The sequence below is a fragment of the Schistocerca gregaria genome, chromosome 1, assembly GCF_023897955.1.
Source record: "Schistocerca gregaria isolate iqSchGreg1 chromosome 1, iqSchGreg1.2, whole genome shotgun sequence".
Lineage (NCBI taxonomy): Eukaryota > Metazoa > Arthropoda > Insecta > Orthoptera > Acrididae > Schistocerca > Schistocerca gregaria.
In genome coordinates this window covers 291,835,499-291,853,883 of record NC_064920.1, presented here as the reverse complement: position 1 = coordinate 291,853,883, position 18,385 = coordinate 291,835,499, and the positions used below count along the sequence as shown (strand labels likewise).

Genomic DNA, 18,385 nt, shown 5'->3' with positions numbered 1-18,385 from the left:
GTTCGTAAACAACTTTCTCATTTATCAATAACAACAGAATATTCCTGTTTTTGATTATAATGAAGAAAGTTCTACTGAGCAGAAAATAATATAGTGTCTGACAAGAGTGTCGTCACTCGCTAGTACAGAATTAAGTGTTCGCTTTGTGTTGGTTTGCAGTGTCACATGACGTACCCAAGAGAATGCTTATTCTACGCATTTCTTTTATTGCTTGTTTTTGTGAATTTATCATGTCTGGTTAGCTCCTTGCGGGTTAACTGTTAACTGTGCTTCTGATGGTTGCCTTTTGAGAAGCAATTCAGTTTTCTGCAAGCGGTAAGTGCATTAGAGTATGAACATCTCTGTTCTATCGATTAGCAAGTGTGTCGGTAGATGACGCATCCATCACAAAGCTGTTATACCTCCAGAGGAGTGTTTGATTGCTAGTTCTGGTTACGAACCAGTCCAAGCAAAAGTAGGTCAGCCGAAATCTAGCGAATCCGACAGATGGTGAGCTCGACGTGATCCGGAACTTGAAGGAACTGAACCTTAACTGATTTCTATCGAATTTATGGAATGTCGCAAAAAACAACAGTGTCAAGACTAGCGGTCTGCCTGTCTTCATTTTGAGCCAGTCCTGTGGTTCGCACAGGTGGAGGCAAGTTTCTGCTACGCCAGAATCACGTCTGACACAAAAAAGTTTGGCCTCATAGTGAGCCAATTGGAACGCGGTTTCGTGGCTGACGTGCAAGACATGATCGCTGTGACACTGAAGAAGAATTCCTACGAGAAGCTCAAGACAGAACTGATACAGCGAGTCGCTGTTTCACAGGAGAGTAGACTATGCCAAGTTCTTGCACAAGAGGATATTGGAGATCCTAAGCCATCGCAATACCTAAAGCATCTGCGTAGCAAGGTGGATACAGTCACCGTACCAGACTGTGTACTCTGTGCAGCAGCAGATTACCGCCACAACTAAAGGTAATAATGCCATCTCAGACGAATTTGACATTCATTGGACGCCGTGGCGGACTCGCATACTGAATACAGGAAGCAATCGACCTGACCAAGATGAGCGCAGTCGCAGCACAGTGCAGTAGCACGACAGCCTCCGCGACAGCAGCTGGCGCCGATTACGAATCGCTCGCGGCAAATGTGGAACAAATGTTATTCACGTAGGTCGGCGTCCTGTTGTAACATCTGGGCAACAACAGAGGGCGATATCGCAGACATTCGAGGTCCCGGTCTGCTAGTAACGCTACGTCTTCTCAGGGAGAACAGCCAATGTATTGGTGTCAGTGGAGCGCCATGATTTCACTCAAATGCGAGTGGTGGTTGGTCATAGGTGCAAACGACTGCCCATCACCATCTCGTCACCTGTTCATCAGCGACGGAAGTTCTCGTCTGAAATTCCTGTTCGACACTGTTTCAAACCTACCATCGTCTCCAAAGCACTGCTGCAGACCACCAACTGCCTTCTGTCTATTGGCTGCTCGCAATTCGACAATTGCGGCTTCCGGCAACCAGAGGAGGGACTTGTACTTAGGATCACGGCACCTATTCACCTGGGACTTTACTGTTACAGACGTCACGGAAGCCATAATTGATGCAGATCTCTTGGCACATTACACAACCTTAAGCCGTGTATGGTGCACGCTCAGTCGATCAACAGCTTTATCGGATTAACTGCCATTGGGCTTCATCATGGTGTAGCCATCCACAGTGTGAAGCTGATGCAGGTACAAAAGGGTGAGTACTCTTCTGAACTAAATCAGTTTCTGGATTTGACCAGACCACCAGGCGCATCTAAGCAAATACCGCAAATACAATACACTGTATTGAAGTGACGGACAGACCACCAGTGCAATGCAGATCTACACATTTGGCAGCAGACCATCCCGCTGTTGCTAAGGGAGAGTTTGGCACTTTGCTCACCATGCAATGAGAGGACATTATCAAACCACCGAGCAGTCTGTGATCCTCCACCTTACACGTGGTGTCTAAGAAGGGTGGAGCCTGTCGCCTCTGTGGAGATTATCATTCACTTAATGTGAGAACAGTGGCCGACCATTATTCTGTGCGACAGTTATAGGATTATTAATATACACTCCTGGAAATGGAAAAAAGAACACATTGACACCGGTGTGTCAGACCCACCATACTTGCTCCGGACACTGCGAGAGGGCTGTACAAACAATGATCACACGCACGGCACAGCGGACACACCAGGAACCGTGGTGTTGGCCGTCGAATGGCGCTAGCTGCGCAGCATTTGTGCACCACCGCCGTCAGTGTCAGCCAGTTTGCCGTGGCATACGGAGCTCCATCGCAGTCTTTAACACTGGTAGCATGCCGCGACAGCGTGGACGTGAACCGTATGTGCAGTTGACGGACTTTGAGCGAGGGCGTATAGTGGGCATCCGGGAGGCCGGGTGGACGTACCGCCGAATTGCTCAACACGTGGGGCGTGAGGTCTCCACAGTACATCGATGTTGTCGCCAGTGGTCGGCGGAAGGTGTACGTGCCTGTCGACCTGGGACCGGACCGCAGCGACGCACGGATGCACGCCAAGACCGTAGGATCCTACGCAGTGCCGTAGGGGACCGCACCGCCACTTCCCAGCAAACTAGGGACACTGTTGCTCCTGGGGTATCGGCGAGAACCATTCGCAACCGTCTCCATGAAGCTGGGCTACGGTCCCGCACACCGTTAGGCCGTCTTCCGCTCACGCCCCAACATCGTGCAGCCCGCCTCCAGTGGTGTCGCGACAGGCGTGAATGGAGGGACGAATGGAGACGTGTCGTCTTCAGCGATGAGAGTCGCTTCTGCCTTGGTGCCAATGATGGTCGTATGCGTGTTTGGCGCCGTGCAGGTGAGCGCCACAATCAGGACTGCATACGACCGAGGCACACAGGGCCAACACCCGGCATCATGGTGTGGGGAGCGATCTCCTACACTGGCCGTACACCTCTAGTGATCGTCGAGGGGACACTGAATAGTGCACGGTACATCCAAACCGTCATCGAACCCATCGTTCTACCATTCCTAGACCGGCAAGGGAACTTGCTGTTCCAACAGAACAATGCACGTCCGCATGTATCCCGTGCCACCCAACGTGCTCTAGAAGGTGTAAGTCAACTACCCTGGCCAGCAAGATCTCCGGATCTGTCCCCCATTGAGCATGTTTGGGACTGGATGAAGCGTCGTCTCACGCGGTGTGCAAGTCCAGCACGAACGCTGGTCCAACTGAGGCGCCAGGTGGAAATGGCATGGCAAGCCGTTCCACAGGACTACATCCAGCATCTCTACGATCGTCTCCATGGGAGAATAGCAGTCTGTATTGCTGCGAAAGGTGGATATACACTGTACTAGTGCCGACATTGTGCATGCTCTGTTGCCTGTGTCTATGTGCATGTGGTTCTGTCAGTGTGATCATGTGATGTATCTGACCCCAGGAATGTGTCAATAAAGTTTGCCCTTCCTGGGACAATGAATTCACGGTGTTCTTATTTCAGTTTCCAGGAGTGTACATTACATGGTACAATGATATTTAGTGTATTGGACAGTCATAGAGCGTATACGCAGATACCAGTGACGGAAGATAACGTTCAGAAGACCACAATAATAACCCAATTCAGGCTATTTGAAATCATGTGTCTGACACTTGGATTATGAAACGTAGTGCAGAACCGGCAAAGGTCAATTGACTGTGTTCTTCAAGGCCTTCTATTCTATTTCGCGTACCTGGCTGATATGATCACGTTTTCACCCACATCAGAACAACATGGACATTATCTGTAGGAAATATTTAAGCTTTCTGAGCACTATGGAGTCGCGCTGAACATCACTAAAGGTGCGGTTGCACCTGTGCTCCTCGCGGCCAGTTGTCGTGTGGCTGTGCTTACTCTACACACAAGGAGAGGTACGTATCACCCGTCTGGTATGGGGAAATTTCTCCGCCTATATACGGTGGCCCAAGTGCACAATTCAAAAGCATAGTATTCACGGAAAGTTACATAAGTGTAAACCCACCTTAAGTGCGTTTTCAAGGAACCTAGGGTTACCTCCTTGGGACACAGAATTTCCTCTGTGTGCTCTCTGCCTAAAACGTAGAAGGTCAAGGCAATTCTGCAGCTGCTTGGACCAACTACAATCAAGAAATTGTAGCTGCTCCTAGGCATGCTAAACTTTATCGTCGTCACCTATCTCGTGCAGCAGAATTGCAGGAAACACTGACTGCAGCGCTAGCAGGACCTGAAGTGAAAAGCAGTTCCCCAGCGCAGTGAACTGTGGCTCCGCATTCGAGGCCGCAAAACATAGCATGACCGACGCAACGCTCCTTGCACATCCGAAGCTCAACACGCCCCTAAGCATTAGTAGTGGACGCAAGCCAAACGGCTATGGGCGTGGCACTACAACAGTGGTCAGAAGGCTCATAGCAACCACTGGCGTACTTCTCTCACAAACTGCCCACACCGCAGAAGGAGTGGTGTGCCTACGGCCGCAAGCTCCTTGCCATATATGACGCTGTTAAATACTTTCGACCGCAGACTGCAGAACAAGCATTTACAATCTTCATGGACCATAAACCGTTGACCTACGAATTTAAGCGGACAGCGTCAACTGCTCTCCTCGCCAATAGAACCAACTCAGCTATTCAGCACTAACATCAAGCACATTTCGAGTATTGAAAATGTGGTGGCTGACTTTATTTCATGTGTCAGCACCGTGATGATCCCTATTGACTTTTCGACACTGGCCTAGGCACAAGAAGATGACAAAGAGCCCTGATCGTTCCTCAAGGATCTTACACCAGCATAATAATTGCAACTCATCGACATTCCGGGAGGAGATGGCAGGCTGCATTGCGACGTCTTATGAATAAGACCTCATCCATTTCTTTCATTAGTATGCAGAAGAGAAATTTTCAACAACATCCACAACATGTGCCATCCAGGAATCTATCCCACCTTTCATCTGATGTCTTAACGTTTTGTTTGGCTGGGGACAGAAAAAGACTGTCGAAGATAGTCACAAACATCCTCCAATGCCAATAGTGTTGGTGTAGAATGTTTCGCCATATGCGTGCTCTGATTCGTGAATGTATGTAACCACACATTTAATAAATGTTCGCCTTTATGTAGTGGGACTGTTTCTTCCATCAAATAGTCATCATTATTTATTGACCATGGTAGACTGCTTCACCCATTGGCCAGAGGCGGTCCCATCGACAACATTATTGCTGAAATATTGGTCTCTACATTTGCATCAACATGCTTAGAGAGATTTTATTGCCCTATGCATATCACTACTGAGTGCAGTCAGCAATTTGACTCGGATTTGTTCAGACAACTTCACAAGACCACCAGTTGTCATCGCACTAGCAATGGCACGATTGAATGCTGAGTCGCTCTGTGGCGCTCATGTGATACAACACTACCTACACATCAGCTCTTTCTATTGTGGTCCTTGGCTTGCAAACCACTTATGAACTCAACATCTATTCTTCAGCCAAAGAGCTAGTCTACAGAGAGACATTGTATCTTCCAAACGAAGAGGCCGGTCGGAGTGGCTGAGGGGTTGTAGGCGCAGGTTCGAATCCTGTCTCGGGCATGGGTGTGTGTGATGTCCATAGGTTAGTTAGGTTTAAGTACAAGGTGCATTCAAGTTCTAAGGCCTCCGATTTTTTTTCTCCGGACTGGAAAGAGATATAAACATGCGCATTGTTTTAAAATGAGGCCGCGTTCATTGTCAATACGTCCCAGAGATGGCAGCACCGTACGGCAGATGGAATTTTACCGCCAGTGGCGACAATGAGAACTGGTTTAAATACTTAAAATGGCGACGTTTTCCTTACTTGAACAGCGTGCAATCATTCGTTTTCTGAATTTGCGTGGTGTGAAACCAATTGAAAGTCATCGACAGTTGAAGGAGACATGTGGTGATGGAGTTATGGATGTGTCGAAAGTGCGTTCGTGAGTGCGACAGTTTAATGAAGGCAGAACATCGTGTGACAACAAACCGAAACAACCTCGGGCTCGCACAAGCCGGTCTGACGACATGGTAGAGAAAGTGGAGAGAATTGTTTTGGGGGATCGCCGAATGACTGTTGAACAGATCGCCTCCAGAGTTGGTATTTCTGTGTGTTCTGTGCACGCAATCCTGCATGACGACCTGAAAATGCGAAAAGTGTCATCCAGGTGGGTGCCACGAATGCTGACGGACGACCACACGGCTGCCCATGTGGTATGTTGCCAAGCAATGTTGACGCACAACGACAGCATTAATGGGACTTTCTTTTCGTCGGTTGTGACAATGGATGAGACGTGGATGCCATTTTTCAATCCAGAAACAAAGCGCCAGTCAGCTCAATGGAAGCACACAGATTCACCGCCACCAAATAAAATTCGGGTAACCGCCAGTGCTGAAAAAATGATGGTGTCCATGTTCTGGGACAGCGAGGGCGTAATCCTTACCCATTGCGTTCCAAAGGGCACTACGGTAACAGGTGCATCCTACGAAAATGTTTTGAAGAACAAATTCCTTCCTGCAGTGCAACAAAAACGACCGGGAAGGGCTGCGCGTGTGCTGTTTCACCAAGACAATGCACCCGCACATCGAGCAAACGTTACGCAACAGTTTCTTCGTGATAACAACTTTGAAGTGATTCCTCATGCTCCCTACTCACCTGACCTGGCTCCTAGTGACTTTTGGCTTTTTCCAACAATGAAAGACACTCTCCGTGCCCGCACATTCACCAGCCGTGCTGCTATTGCCTCAGTGATTTTCCATTGGTCAAAACAGACTCCTAAAGAAGCCTTCGTTGCGCTTGCAATAAAGCCAGTGGCAATTTAGGGTGAATCAGCTATCTTAGGAGGGAATTTAAGGAAACAAGTGCTTCAGGGGCAAGTGTAGGGGTATGCGGGTTTTGTGAGGAATTTTTATGGGATTCTCGAATACGTCAATTGAAAATTATTTAGCCATAGCTGTTTCTAGATTTTTCATTGGCAGCCCCCCTTTACGACCGCTTTCACAGCTTAAACTGTTCTTGAATTGAGGAACGATTAGCCGGAGACTCCAGAGAGAGAATGGATCAGGCGACTTAGCAGCAGTCTAACGGTACAGTGAGGTTTGTGAACTGATGTTTGAGGACGGTTCAAGTCTAAGTATATATACACTTAAGCGCCAAAGAAACTGGTATAGGTATGTATATTCAAATGCAGATATATGTAAACAGGCAGAACACGGCACTGACGTCGGCAACACCTTTATGAGACAACAAGTGTCTGGAGCAGTTGTTAGATCGGTTATTGCTGATAAAATGGCAGGTTATCAAGATTTAAGTAAGTAGTGTTATACTCGGCGCACGAATGATGGAACACAGTTCCTCCGAAGGAGCGGTGAAATGGGGATTTTCCCGTACGACCATTTCACGAGTGTACCGTGAATATCAGTAATCCCGTAAAACATCCACTCTCTGACATCGCTGCTGCCGGAAAAAGATCCTGCAAGAACGGGACCAACGACGACTCAAGAGAATTGTTCAGCGTGACAGAAGTGCAACCCTTCCACAAACTGCTGCAGGTTTCAGTGCGAAGCATACAACGAAACATCATAGATATGGGCTTTCGGAGCCGAAGGCCCACTCGTGTACCCTTGAAGACTGCACGACACAAAGCTTTACGCATTGCCTGGGCCCGTCAGCACCGACATTGGACTGTTGATGACCGGAAACATGTTGCCTGGTCGGACAAGTCTCGTTTCAAATTGTATCAAGCGGATGGACGTGTGCAGGTATGGAGACAAACTCATGAATCCATGCATGTCAACAGAGGCTGTTGTAGATGTGTGCAGTTGCTGAGATATGGGACCCCTGATACGTCTAGATACGACTCTGACAGGTGACACGTACGTAAGCATCCTGTCTGATCACCTGCATCCATTCATGTCCATCGTGCTTTCCAACGAACTTGGGCAATTCCAACTGACCAATCCTACACCCCACATGTCCAGAATTTCTACAGAGTGGTTCCAGAAACAGTCTTCTGAGTCTAAACACTTCTGAGTTAAAAAAAAAAAAAAAAAAAAAAAAAACTCCCCAAACATGGGCATTATTGAGCATATCTGGGATGCCTTGCAACGTGCTGTTCAGAAGAGATCTCCAGCCTCTCGTACCCTTACTTATTTATTGACAGCCCTGCAAGATTAATGGTGTCTGTTCCCTCCAGCACTACTTCAGGCATTAGTCGAGTCCATGCCACGTAGTGTTGCGGTACTTCGGCGTGCTCGCGGGGGTGCTGCACGAAATTAGCCAGGTGTACCAGTTTCTTTGGCTCTTGAGTACATAATAAGTGAGTATGGCATCTAGAGAACATGTGTTTCCAGACATACACAAAGATTTGGGAATCAGATACTTTGCTAAAAGATACACTTGTCTCCTGTTTGATTTTACGTTACCATCTGAGCAGTGACGATGTGTATATAGCAGCTCCTGTAGCCTATGTGGTATGGTTTACTTACGTCTTAGTACGTCATGCAGAAGCCACTGTCTTGTTAGTAAACTATGAAGTGTAGAATATTAAAAATTGGTATTTTTGCGCACAACGCTTTAGTAATGAATGTATGACTATGTCATGCAACATGCCGAGTTTTAATGTAATATTTTATCGGTGAAAATAAATACTAAATACTGCCCTCTGTCTATTTAATGCATGTAATAAAGGGATTTCTATTAATTAGTAACTGATAAGACTTCCCCCAGCTCAACCACGTTGATTACAGATTGGCTCGCCTCTCATTGCCCCATCAAAAATGTAGAGCCTTTTGCAAATATTGCCATTCTAACGCCTAAAGCTCATAAAATCGATTTGCTATATCGTACAAAAAAAAACACGAACAAAAGCGTAAAATTAGAAAAATAGCAAAATCATGCCAAAGAAAACCCTCTAGAAATCAATAACCATGTTAAAAGGGCAGAATTAAAAGTTGCTTTTTATGTTGTCCAACACACCTCCACTATCAGTGTAAATTATCTAGGAGAACTGCTGGCAATATTAGGACGTTCAACTTCTTTGCAGCGTCTAAAAATTCATCAAACAAAATGTACCATGATCATTAATAATATAATCAGTGCTAGTGTGGAAGAGGAATTAATCCCAGAAATAAAAAATTCTACATATTCTTAATTATTTATGACGAGCATAGCTGTAATGACTCAAAGCAGCTTTGACTTTTGCTTAGGTACCTTTCTGATTTGAAGAAACGGTTTATAAATACATTTATCGCATTTTTCAATGAACTACTTATGTTGCTCACACCACTTACAATGTACTAAATCTGGAATTGGAAAGTGATAGTCTTAAAGTGGATAATTTACTAGAAACTGCGGTGGATGGTGCAAGTATAATAGTAGGAAGCCTTAGCTCTGCAATTGCTTTTCTGAAACAAATAGTTTCTGAGTTAATAGTGTTAAGTGCGTTTGTCATTCTCTTCATCTTTGTACAGAGAAATCTGCAACAGTCTTCACACGCTGATTGTTAATCCCTTATTAGAGAAACATACAAATGGTTTTTTATAGCCCAAAGAGCCTGAACCAACAAAAAAGTTGTATAAAACTATGAATAATAATTGCAATCCTGAAAAGAGGCCTCTCCAGTACACACTGATATTCTGCTATTAATACAACTTTTGAGCAATGGTAAGAATTGAAGTTGTTATTTTCTCTCGCCAAAAGGGACGATAAATGCTACATGGCCGAACTTAACAAGATAATGGATTGTCCAGCATACAAAATTCGACTGATGTTTCTCAGAAATGAATTAAAATCCATACGCAGAATTAATTTGCTTTTTTTTCAAAATGAGATTATTGAGGCTAAGTAAGTCTTGGAAGAAGTCTTTCTGTTCTTCAGGTCTCTGCTCAGAACGACTTGTTAAAAAAGTCAAAGGATGACGTAGTCCCAAATTCTCGTTTCGAAAGTCAGCTAATGCATACTTCAGTCTTGTACTTGGGTTATGAATTTCAATCTATGACACATGTTCTTAAACCAGAAGAACCGTTCCGATGTATATGACAGAGCAATGAAGTTTCTGAAAGAATTTTCTAGGGAATTTCAAAAGCGAATGTTAGAAAATATAACAGTTCTGAAAAAGATGATTATACTTCGCCCTTCCAATGCAATTTCACAGTAAAGGGCAGATATTCTTCAACTTGTCTCCAGCTTTGGAAGTACAAATAATGGCGTAATCTCAAAATGTTACGCTGTGCCAAGAAAGCAGTGGGAAAACGTTTCAGACACTGTAGGTTTTCGGACAAAGGTTTTGAAAGAGACACATGCAACTGGCAATAACCGATTTTGGAATATTGGCAGTATTATAGCTAGGTTATTAACACTGTCCTTATCAAATGCTACAGCTGAACGTGCATTATGAGTATTTCCGTGCATGAAAAACAAACTCGGGAGAAGGCCTCTAAAAAGTTAGTAAATGCTTTGCTAACCACCAGATCTTATTTAAATAGGGAAAAAAGTATGCTGTATTCGCTTTGAACCACCCTCCTAAATGCTGAAGAAGTTCAACATATCTATGTACGGCCACAAACGAATAGAATTGAGCAAAGAAGCTCTGGAAGACCTTGGAGATTTCTATAGACTACCATCTTCCTTTTTGATCTATGTAAAGAGTAATTTAAAATATTTTTAAAATCATTGCTGGATGAGTAGTGCATGATCGGAATTTGGTGCGTTCTCTTGGAACGATTCTCGAAACACCTCAGATCTCTCAGAAGGAATGTAACCAAGCAGTTCTCTTGTTTTATAATTATTTACTGAAATTTACGCATTACTGGTAGTCGTTGCTAACGTGACAGTTTTTTGCCGCTTATACTGCATATGTGTGTTATATATCTTGGGTATTGTCACAGGTATTATTCCACCTCTTCAGAGCGAGCGTATGTCCTACTCAAAAGCGTGAAATTCCATACTTCTTGCGGGAAAATCACCTTGACTGAGTACTGGAAAATTCAAAATTTGTGAGTGGAATCTTACTTATTCTGTATGGAGCTTTTCTAAAATGTAGCACAAACAGTTGAAAGATGCTGTTAAACGCTGTAAAATTTCTTTCTAAAACTCCATACACCTGCAAGTTCTTTGTAACAATCTAAACGCTGAGACAAATCGCGCATTTTCTGAAAGAATTACAATTCACAATTACGCTGTCTAAAGTGTTACAGGTTTTTTAAAGGGACTGAAGCCCTCAACTCAAAAAATAGCAACTTGATATTATAACCATTTAATTTAATAATCTGTTTAGGGGATTTTGGCAAGATTTAGAAGGATTTCAAATGAAAAATAGGGGAAATTGTGCTTTGTAACTGGCAACACTGAATACAGCGTTTACACCTCCAGACGAGTGTCCTATTGCTTGTACATCCACATCTACATCTATATGATTACTTTGCAATTCACAGTTAAATGCCTGGCAGAGAGTTCTTCGAATCACCTTTGAGCTACTTTTCTACCTCCACTCTCAAACAACGCGCGGGAAAAACGAACACTTAAATCTTCCCGTGCGAGCTCTGACGTCCCTTGTTTTATGATGATGATTATTTCTCCCTACGTAGATGGACGCCGACGCCAACAAAACATTTTCACGCTGTGCGGAGAAAGCTGGTGACTGAAATTTCATGAGCAGGTCGTGTTGCATCAAAAAACGCCTTTGTTTCAATGGCTGCTACCTCAGTGTATCATATCGGTGGCGCTAGCTCTCCTACTTCGCGATAATACAAAATGAGCTGCTCTTCTCTGAATTTTTCGATGTTCCCCCAGGAGCGGTGGCAAGGGGAGGGGAGGGAGGGTTGGCGGCTATAGCCCCCCCCCCCCCTGTCCCCAATGGAGTATCATATTACACTGGATAAAATGACTTCAGAAATCAGCGAAGATATTACTCCAACAGATTCAATCATTTTTTATAATTATATAGCAATATAGGTTGCAATATATTTAAAACACATTTTAACAAAAGAATAAGAGCGGCAAATAGCTTACTATCTAAACCAATAAATATAATTTAACTTAAAAGGGGCGTCTTATTATTTATTAATACACATTTTTTACCCTGAACAGTTACCAAAACAGTTACTTTAAGCAACATCAAATTTTACCAATTTGTCGGTGGAAGATCCCAGGCTGAGCGGTGCTAGGTGCTTCAGTCCGGAACTGTGCCGCTGCTATGGACGCAGGTTCGAATCCTGCCTCCGGCATGGATGTCCTTAGGTTAGTTAGGTTTAATTAGGTCTAAGTCTATGGGACTGATGACCTCAGACGGTAAGTCCCATAGCGCTTAGAGCCATTTGAACCATTTGAGGACCCCAAGTCTCCTTCTGTTACGCGATATTCCGTTCCCCCAAACCCCCTCCCTTCCTCATTAGACCCCCCCCCCCCCCATCCTGACCGGCTTCTAGAATCGCCCGTGTATCCTCCATTAGTCCCAGGATCCCACACCGCACAGTGCTTTAGAAGAGTGCGGACAAGCGTAGTGTAAGCAGAGCCATTCGTAAACCTGTTACATTTTCTAAGAGTTCCGACAATAAGTAGCAGTCTTTGGCTTGCTTTCCCCACAACAATGTCTATATGATCGTTCCAATTTAAGTTATTCGTGATAGTAATACCTAAGTATTTAGTTGATTTTACGATCTTTAGATTTGTGTGATTTATCGTGTAACTGAAATTTGGCGAATTCTTTGTAGTGCCCCTTTGGATAACTTCAGGCTTCTCGTGATTTAGAATCAATTGCCACTATTTTGCACCACGCAGATATCTTGTCTAAATCAATTTACAGTTACATGAACGGTAAATGAGAGCATCATTTGTAAACACTCTAAGAGAACTGCTCAGATTGTCTCCTAAATCGTTTGTGTACATCAAGAACAACAGAGGGCCTATAACACTTTCTTGGGGAACACCAGATATTACTTCTGTTTTGCTCGATGATTTTCTGTCAGTTATTACAAACTGGGCCTTTTAAGTAGGAAATCACGAATCGAGTCGCACAATTGAGATGATACCCCATAGGCATGCAATTAAATAAGATGTCGTTTATGAAGAACGGTGTCAAAAATATTATGGAAATCTAGAACTATGGAATAAATTTGACGTCCCCTGTTGATAGCACTTATTCCTTCGTGAAAATAGAGTTGTGTTTCACAAGAACGATATTTTCTAAATCCGTGTTGGCTATTTGTCAACAAATCGTTTTCTTCGAGATGGTTCATAACGTTCGAGCACAATATACGTTCCAAAATCCTACTGCAAATCGATGTTAGTGATATTGTCTGTAATTTAGCGGATAGCTCCTATTTCCTTTCTTGCGTATTGGTGTGACTTGTACAACTTACCAACCTTTGGATACGGATCTATCCACGAGTTAGGAATTGTACATAATTGCTAGGTATGGAGCTACTGTCTCAAAATACTCTAAAAGGAACTTGTTATCCAACATGGAAGCCTTGCCTTTCCTAAGTGTTTCAAACCACTTCTGCTACGCCAAGGATGTCTACTTCTAAGATACTCCTGTTGGCAGTTCTTGATGTGAATTGTGGAATATTTACATCGTTTTCTTTTGTGAATGAATTTCGGAAAACCGTGTTTAGTAACCATGTTTTGCTGATGCTGTCGTCTATGAAATCACCATTGTTGTCACACAGGGAAGGTATTGATTGCGTCCTGCCACTGGTGAACTTTACATCCAACCAGAATCCCTTTGGGTTTTCTAACTCATTTCGAGACAGTGTCGTTGTGGAAACTCTTTGAAAGTATCTCACATTGAAGGTCGCGCTTAATTTCTAAATTCTGTGAAATTTCGTCAATTAGGGGTTTTTTCGTTCTTTAAATTTGTTATGCTTATTTCGTTGCTTCTGCAATAGTGTTTTGACCTGTATTTTGTACCATGCGGCATTAGTATCATCTCTTACATATTTGTGTGGTTTATATCCCTGTGGTCTAGGGGTAGCGGTTTCGATTACTACTCGAAATGTCCTCGGTCCGCCGGCCAGAGAGACCGAGCGGTTCTAGGCTCTACAGTCTGGAACCGCGCGACCGCTACGGTCGCAGGTTCGAACCCTGCCTCTGGCATGGATGTGTGTGACGTCCTTAGGTTAGTTAGGTTTAAGTAGTTCTAAGTTCTAGTGGACTGATGACCGCAGCAGTTAAGTCCCATAGTGCTCAGAGCCATTTGAACCAGGTTTTTTTTTTTTTTTTGTCCTCTGTCCCGGGTTCGAAACACCTGTTAATAATCAGCATTGGCGGCCGATAGTTCTTCTTATGTGTAAGGATATAAAATACACAGTTGACTAACACTGAATGATGTGCGGTTCTAATTAAGTGCAAAATAAACAACCAAACAAACAGGACTCGTCGGTTCCCAGTTTCTCTGTTGCACATTCATGTTTCTTTCCTCACCAATGTTACCAATACTACCGGCACTGCTACCATTTACTACGCCCTACACGTAGAGTACCGAACCGTAGTTTTAGTAGAGCGCAATTGTGCTTGCGCCCTCCTGGATACATTTCTGCCGACGCCTATATTTGGACTTTATAGATGATCTTATTCATAATAGTACCGGCACTATATGTGAGCTGTCCTAGTATTCCTTTCATATGTGAACTTGCTTTTCGAGTAAATAAAGAAAATGTTAATGACAAAACAGTTTCGGATGTAATCTTAGAGATACCTCAAACTTTGCAACAGGTAAAGGCTTTTCCCTGTCAATAGTGTTTCCTTGTTATAACAAACAGTCATGTTTTACTCTACGCAGGTAATGTAGGTATTCCGTTTCATTTTAATGTAAAACACCTAAGTGGCGACTGATGACTAATCAACGAATGTAAATAACTGTCATTGTGCAGCACTTCACTTCATCAACGCTTTTCAGCTTCGACAAGCGTGCTAAAACCGCGTCTACAACGTGCTTCGGTAGCTGTGGAGAAGTAACAAACTACGGTTGATGTTGGATAGTTCTTCTTATGTGTACCGATACCTCTAATAGATGATGAAAATGATGCTTCACTTTTTGCTATAATAACCTGATCGTAGTAACAGTTTGTATAATGCAGGAAATAAAAGTTTCATTTTCAACCAACTACGTTGGTCTAATGTAGGATATGTAACTTATTGTTTGATGCAAGCTCTTAGTGTAGTGCGTATGATGCGCAAACGTACTTCAGTATTGCAGTGTTTCCCCATTTGTGTAATAGGTATCCAGACGACCACAAAACTCCATAACTTGTCTCACAGACAAGTACGAGATACGAGCATCAACAGTTGATAACAGGAGTAACAAGACAACAATAACAGGTGGGTCACCTATTCTTTGGTTTGATAACGTATTCTGTACGTTAAATTAACAACATAGCGAAAAGTACTCTTTCTACGCAGGACAAGTTTTAAGACAGTTCAAGGCTCTGTGAGTTGTGAAAAACAAACTGAATAAATTGCTAAGAACTTGTGATGAGAAAGAATGGGTAGAATGTAGCCTTACAAAATCATAATTATCGATGGCAATTCATGAGTTCTTATGTAACAAAAATTTATTAAAATCTGTATTTTTAATTTCCAGTTTGTCTATTGAAAATTAGATGTTAATAACGTAAATTTCACGTACCTGTAAACTAATAATCTTACCCAGGATCCGAATTAGTGACGACGAACAGTTCATATCGTATTAGTTTCGTAATGGTTGTGAGGTTTCACGGTGAATGGGTATTGGTTATTAGTCAGTATCCATCACGTGTTCTGGATTTCTTCTCGTTTATAATGTACACTAACTCGATTGAATTGATACGCATGGTCGTTGGGCGAGGCGAGGTATGATTCAGTCTGTGAAGATTTTTTTTCTCTAGGTAAGCAGATTCCGCCCCCTGGCCCCTCGCTGGGTAGACTCCTTGGTGGATCGCCTTTTATTTATTACTAACATAACGAAGAAATGGTTAAGCAACAACTTTTATTCCTAATATAAAAAGCAATGGAGATCTAAAAAATGCTTACAGTCACATTTTCTCCGTTGCTATTTCTTCTTCAAGAACAACCAAAGAAATTACATTTCGAATGGCTGTCAGCAAGCACTGTGCGTAATAGAAAGTTGACTGGACATATGAATAGTAAATACTGTTTCAGTGTACTAGTACAAAAGCCCACAAGCAATCGTAAGACATTATGATATGTACTAAATCTTTTGTTCAATATGTTTTTTTTTTTTCTTTGCATCTTAAATGATCAAATTAAACTCAACTAGAAACGTCATGTGAGGTGTTCTTCATGTCTACAGCCTCTAATTCTGGAGTTATTTTGCTTCTGGCTTTTGTTCGCATACCTCGAAAGCTCATCAGTCCTGTTTTCGTCTTAGTTACCATCATGCAGTTGTCTCTAAACCATCTTCCTGCTTCATTTCTTGTCACAGACCTACAATAGGTCAGCTGTGCCAAGAGGAATATTTGACACTACTTGTCTGCTTTTATCAGTGGTGTAGCAGTAATTTGTCATGTGTGTGTGTGTGTGTGTAGTGTGTGTGTGTGTGTGTGTGTGTGTGTGTGTGTGTGTGTTGTTTGATGATGGTGATGATGAGAGAAGGGAGTGGGTGAAACTGGGTGCCTACTCCTTGCAAAAAGCACCAAGAGGGTCACAAAGCTTAATGCCCTGATCCTACAGATGGATCACCATCAACAGTGTTACATAAACTCACTTATGAGGCACTGCAGAGAGATTTAGTACTTAAACCAGGACATTGGTGCAGAGAGTGGCGATAAGGAACTTTACACCAAAGTCAATGAAAGTGAAAGAAAAAAACATGGTTGTGCTGACCGACAGATCTGTATTGTAACCTGAGGATAACGTTAAGTTAAGAAGACAGTTTGGCTGTGAGTTGGCAAAGCTAGTGAATGTGAAAGCAAAGTACCTTGGTGTGGTTGCACACCAGTCTGTAGTGTAGCCCGAGCTCTAGGTTACGTTTGAAGGTGACAGCCAACAAATGTGAAAGAAGGTAACCAGGTTGTGATGACAGACTGGTTTGTAACTTAGCCAGCATGAAACAATTTCCAGTGATATGATGATCTAGGCATAGTCGCCAAGTTGATTATGAACTTTGTCGTATGCTTCCCATGTCTCTCTTCAAAGCTGACGACTAATATCGAATATTCCTCTAAATTATCCAATCAGCTTCATTGTGTCCTTTGATTAGAATGCTAGTGTCATCTGCCAAACAATGCTGGCTCTGCTGTTGACTAGTTTTATAGTAGAGCAAATCATTTATAAAATGAATAAGAACACCTATCTTTCATTTTCATGGCATTTTTCTACTACCCCTTACCTACCAGAAAGATATGGATTAAATCAGTGACAGTAGTAGTAGTAGTTGTTAGTAGTTTACTTATTTTGATCCAGTATGCATTGAATAGATATTGTCAGATCTTGGCAATTCCATGGATATCATATTTCTATAATTTCGTGAGCATTAGGCCTATATCATGATTGATCAGATCAGATGATTTAAACAGGTTGTAGAACAGCCCACATTTTAATTAATCTTGGTCTATATCATTCAAGGTTTACTTCAGTAAGTCAAAGACAGCTGTTTCTTTCATTTCTGCATCAGTCCTGCTGATTTCTCATAAGTCTCAGAAACCTTTGAAAATTTGCACTCACTATGTGTACTTACAGTCAAACTAAGGGCTGTGCAAAGTCACCAGAGCCTGTGCTCTGGTAGTTGTGGGCCTTGGTATGATGCTATAATGACCAAATTTTGTATTTTCCTTTCTGGTGGAAAACATGCTCATGGGTGAGGCAAATTATTAATTCCTCACGTGTTACATTTTTGGATGTTATCTCAAAAGAGCCTTAACAGTTGAAAATAAACATCACATGGGTGTACTGCAGTTGGCAGTAAGTTAACAAACCGAGGTCGGTATGTACTGCAGTGCTGAGTGAAGAAAAAATGAAATTGAAGCAGGGCAGCAGCAGTGTGACTGTGCAGTCTGTGAGATTCTCCCGTGTGAGTTTGTTGTGTGCAGTTTCCAATAGAAGGGGAACATAAAACAGCAGAGTAGATCCACACCTGAATTATGCATCACATTTAAGGTGAATCTCACATATGACATTTCAATACACAACTTTACAACAGTAGTGAGTGGCTCACACAATGCCCTAATACACAGAAGGTGATTTGTTGATCATGTCATCTTTTTTGTAAATGATAAATCCATTTGGAATTGTGCTGATTGTTGTGACATGGTTAACATTTTCAAGGCCATTAAAAAGCACAGCCAGTCTCAGAACCACTTGTGACCGATTTAAAGGCTACCACCTAGCAAGTGTGGCGTCTGGCGGTGACACCACAAATACTATTGTTTACAGACC

General features: G+C 42.9%; 1 protein-coding gene across 1 annotated transcript in view; it reads left to right on the top strand.

Moving 5' to 3' along the window:
- Positions 1 to 15,172: 15,172 nt before the first annotated feature.
- LOC126341556 (abnormal spindle-like microcephaly-associated protein homolog) overlaps positions 15,173 to 18,385 on the top strand; it is a 199,413-nt gene continuing 196,200 nt past the window's right edge. Inside the window, exon 1 of the mRNA XM_050001783.1 lies at positions 15,173 to 15,331. The gene's annotated coding sequence lies outside the window, so the exon portion shown is untranslated. The remainder of the gene's footprint in view (positions 15,332 to 18,385) is intronic.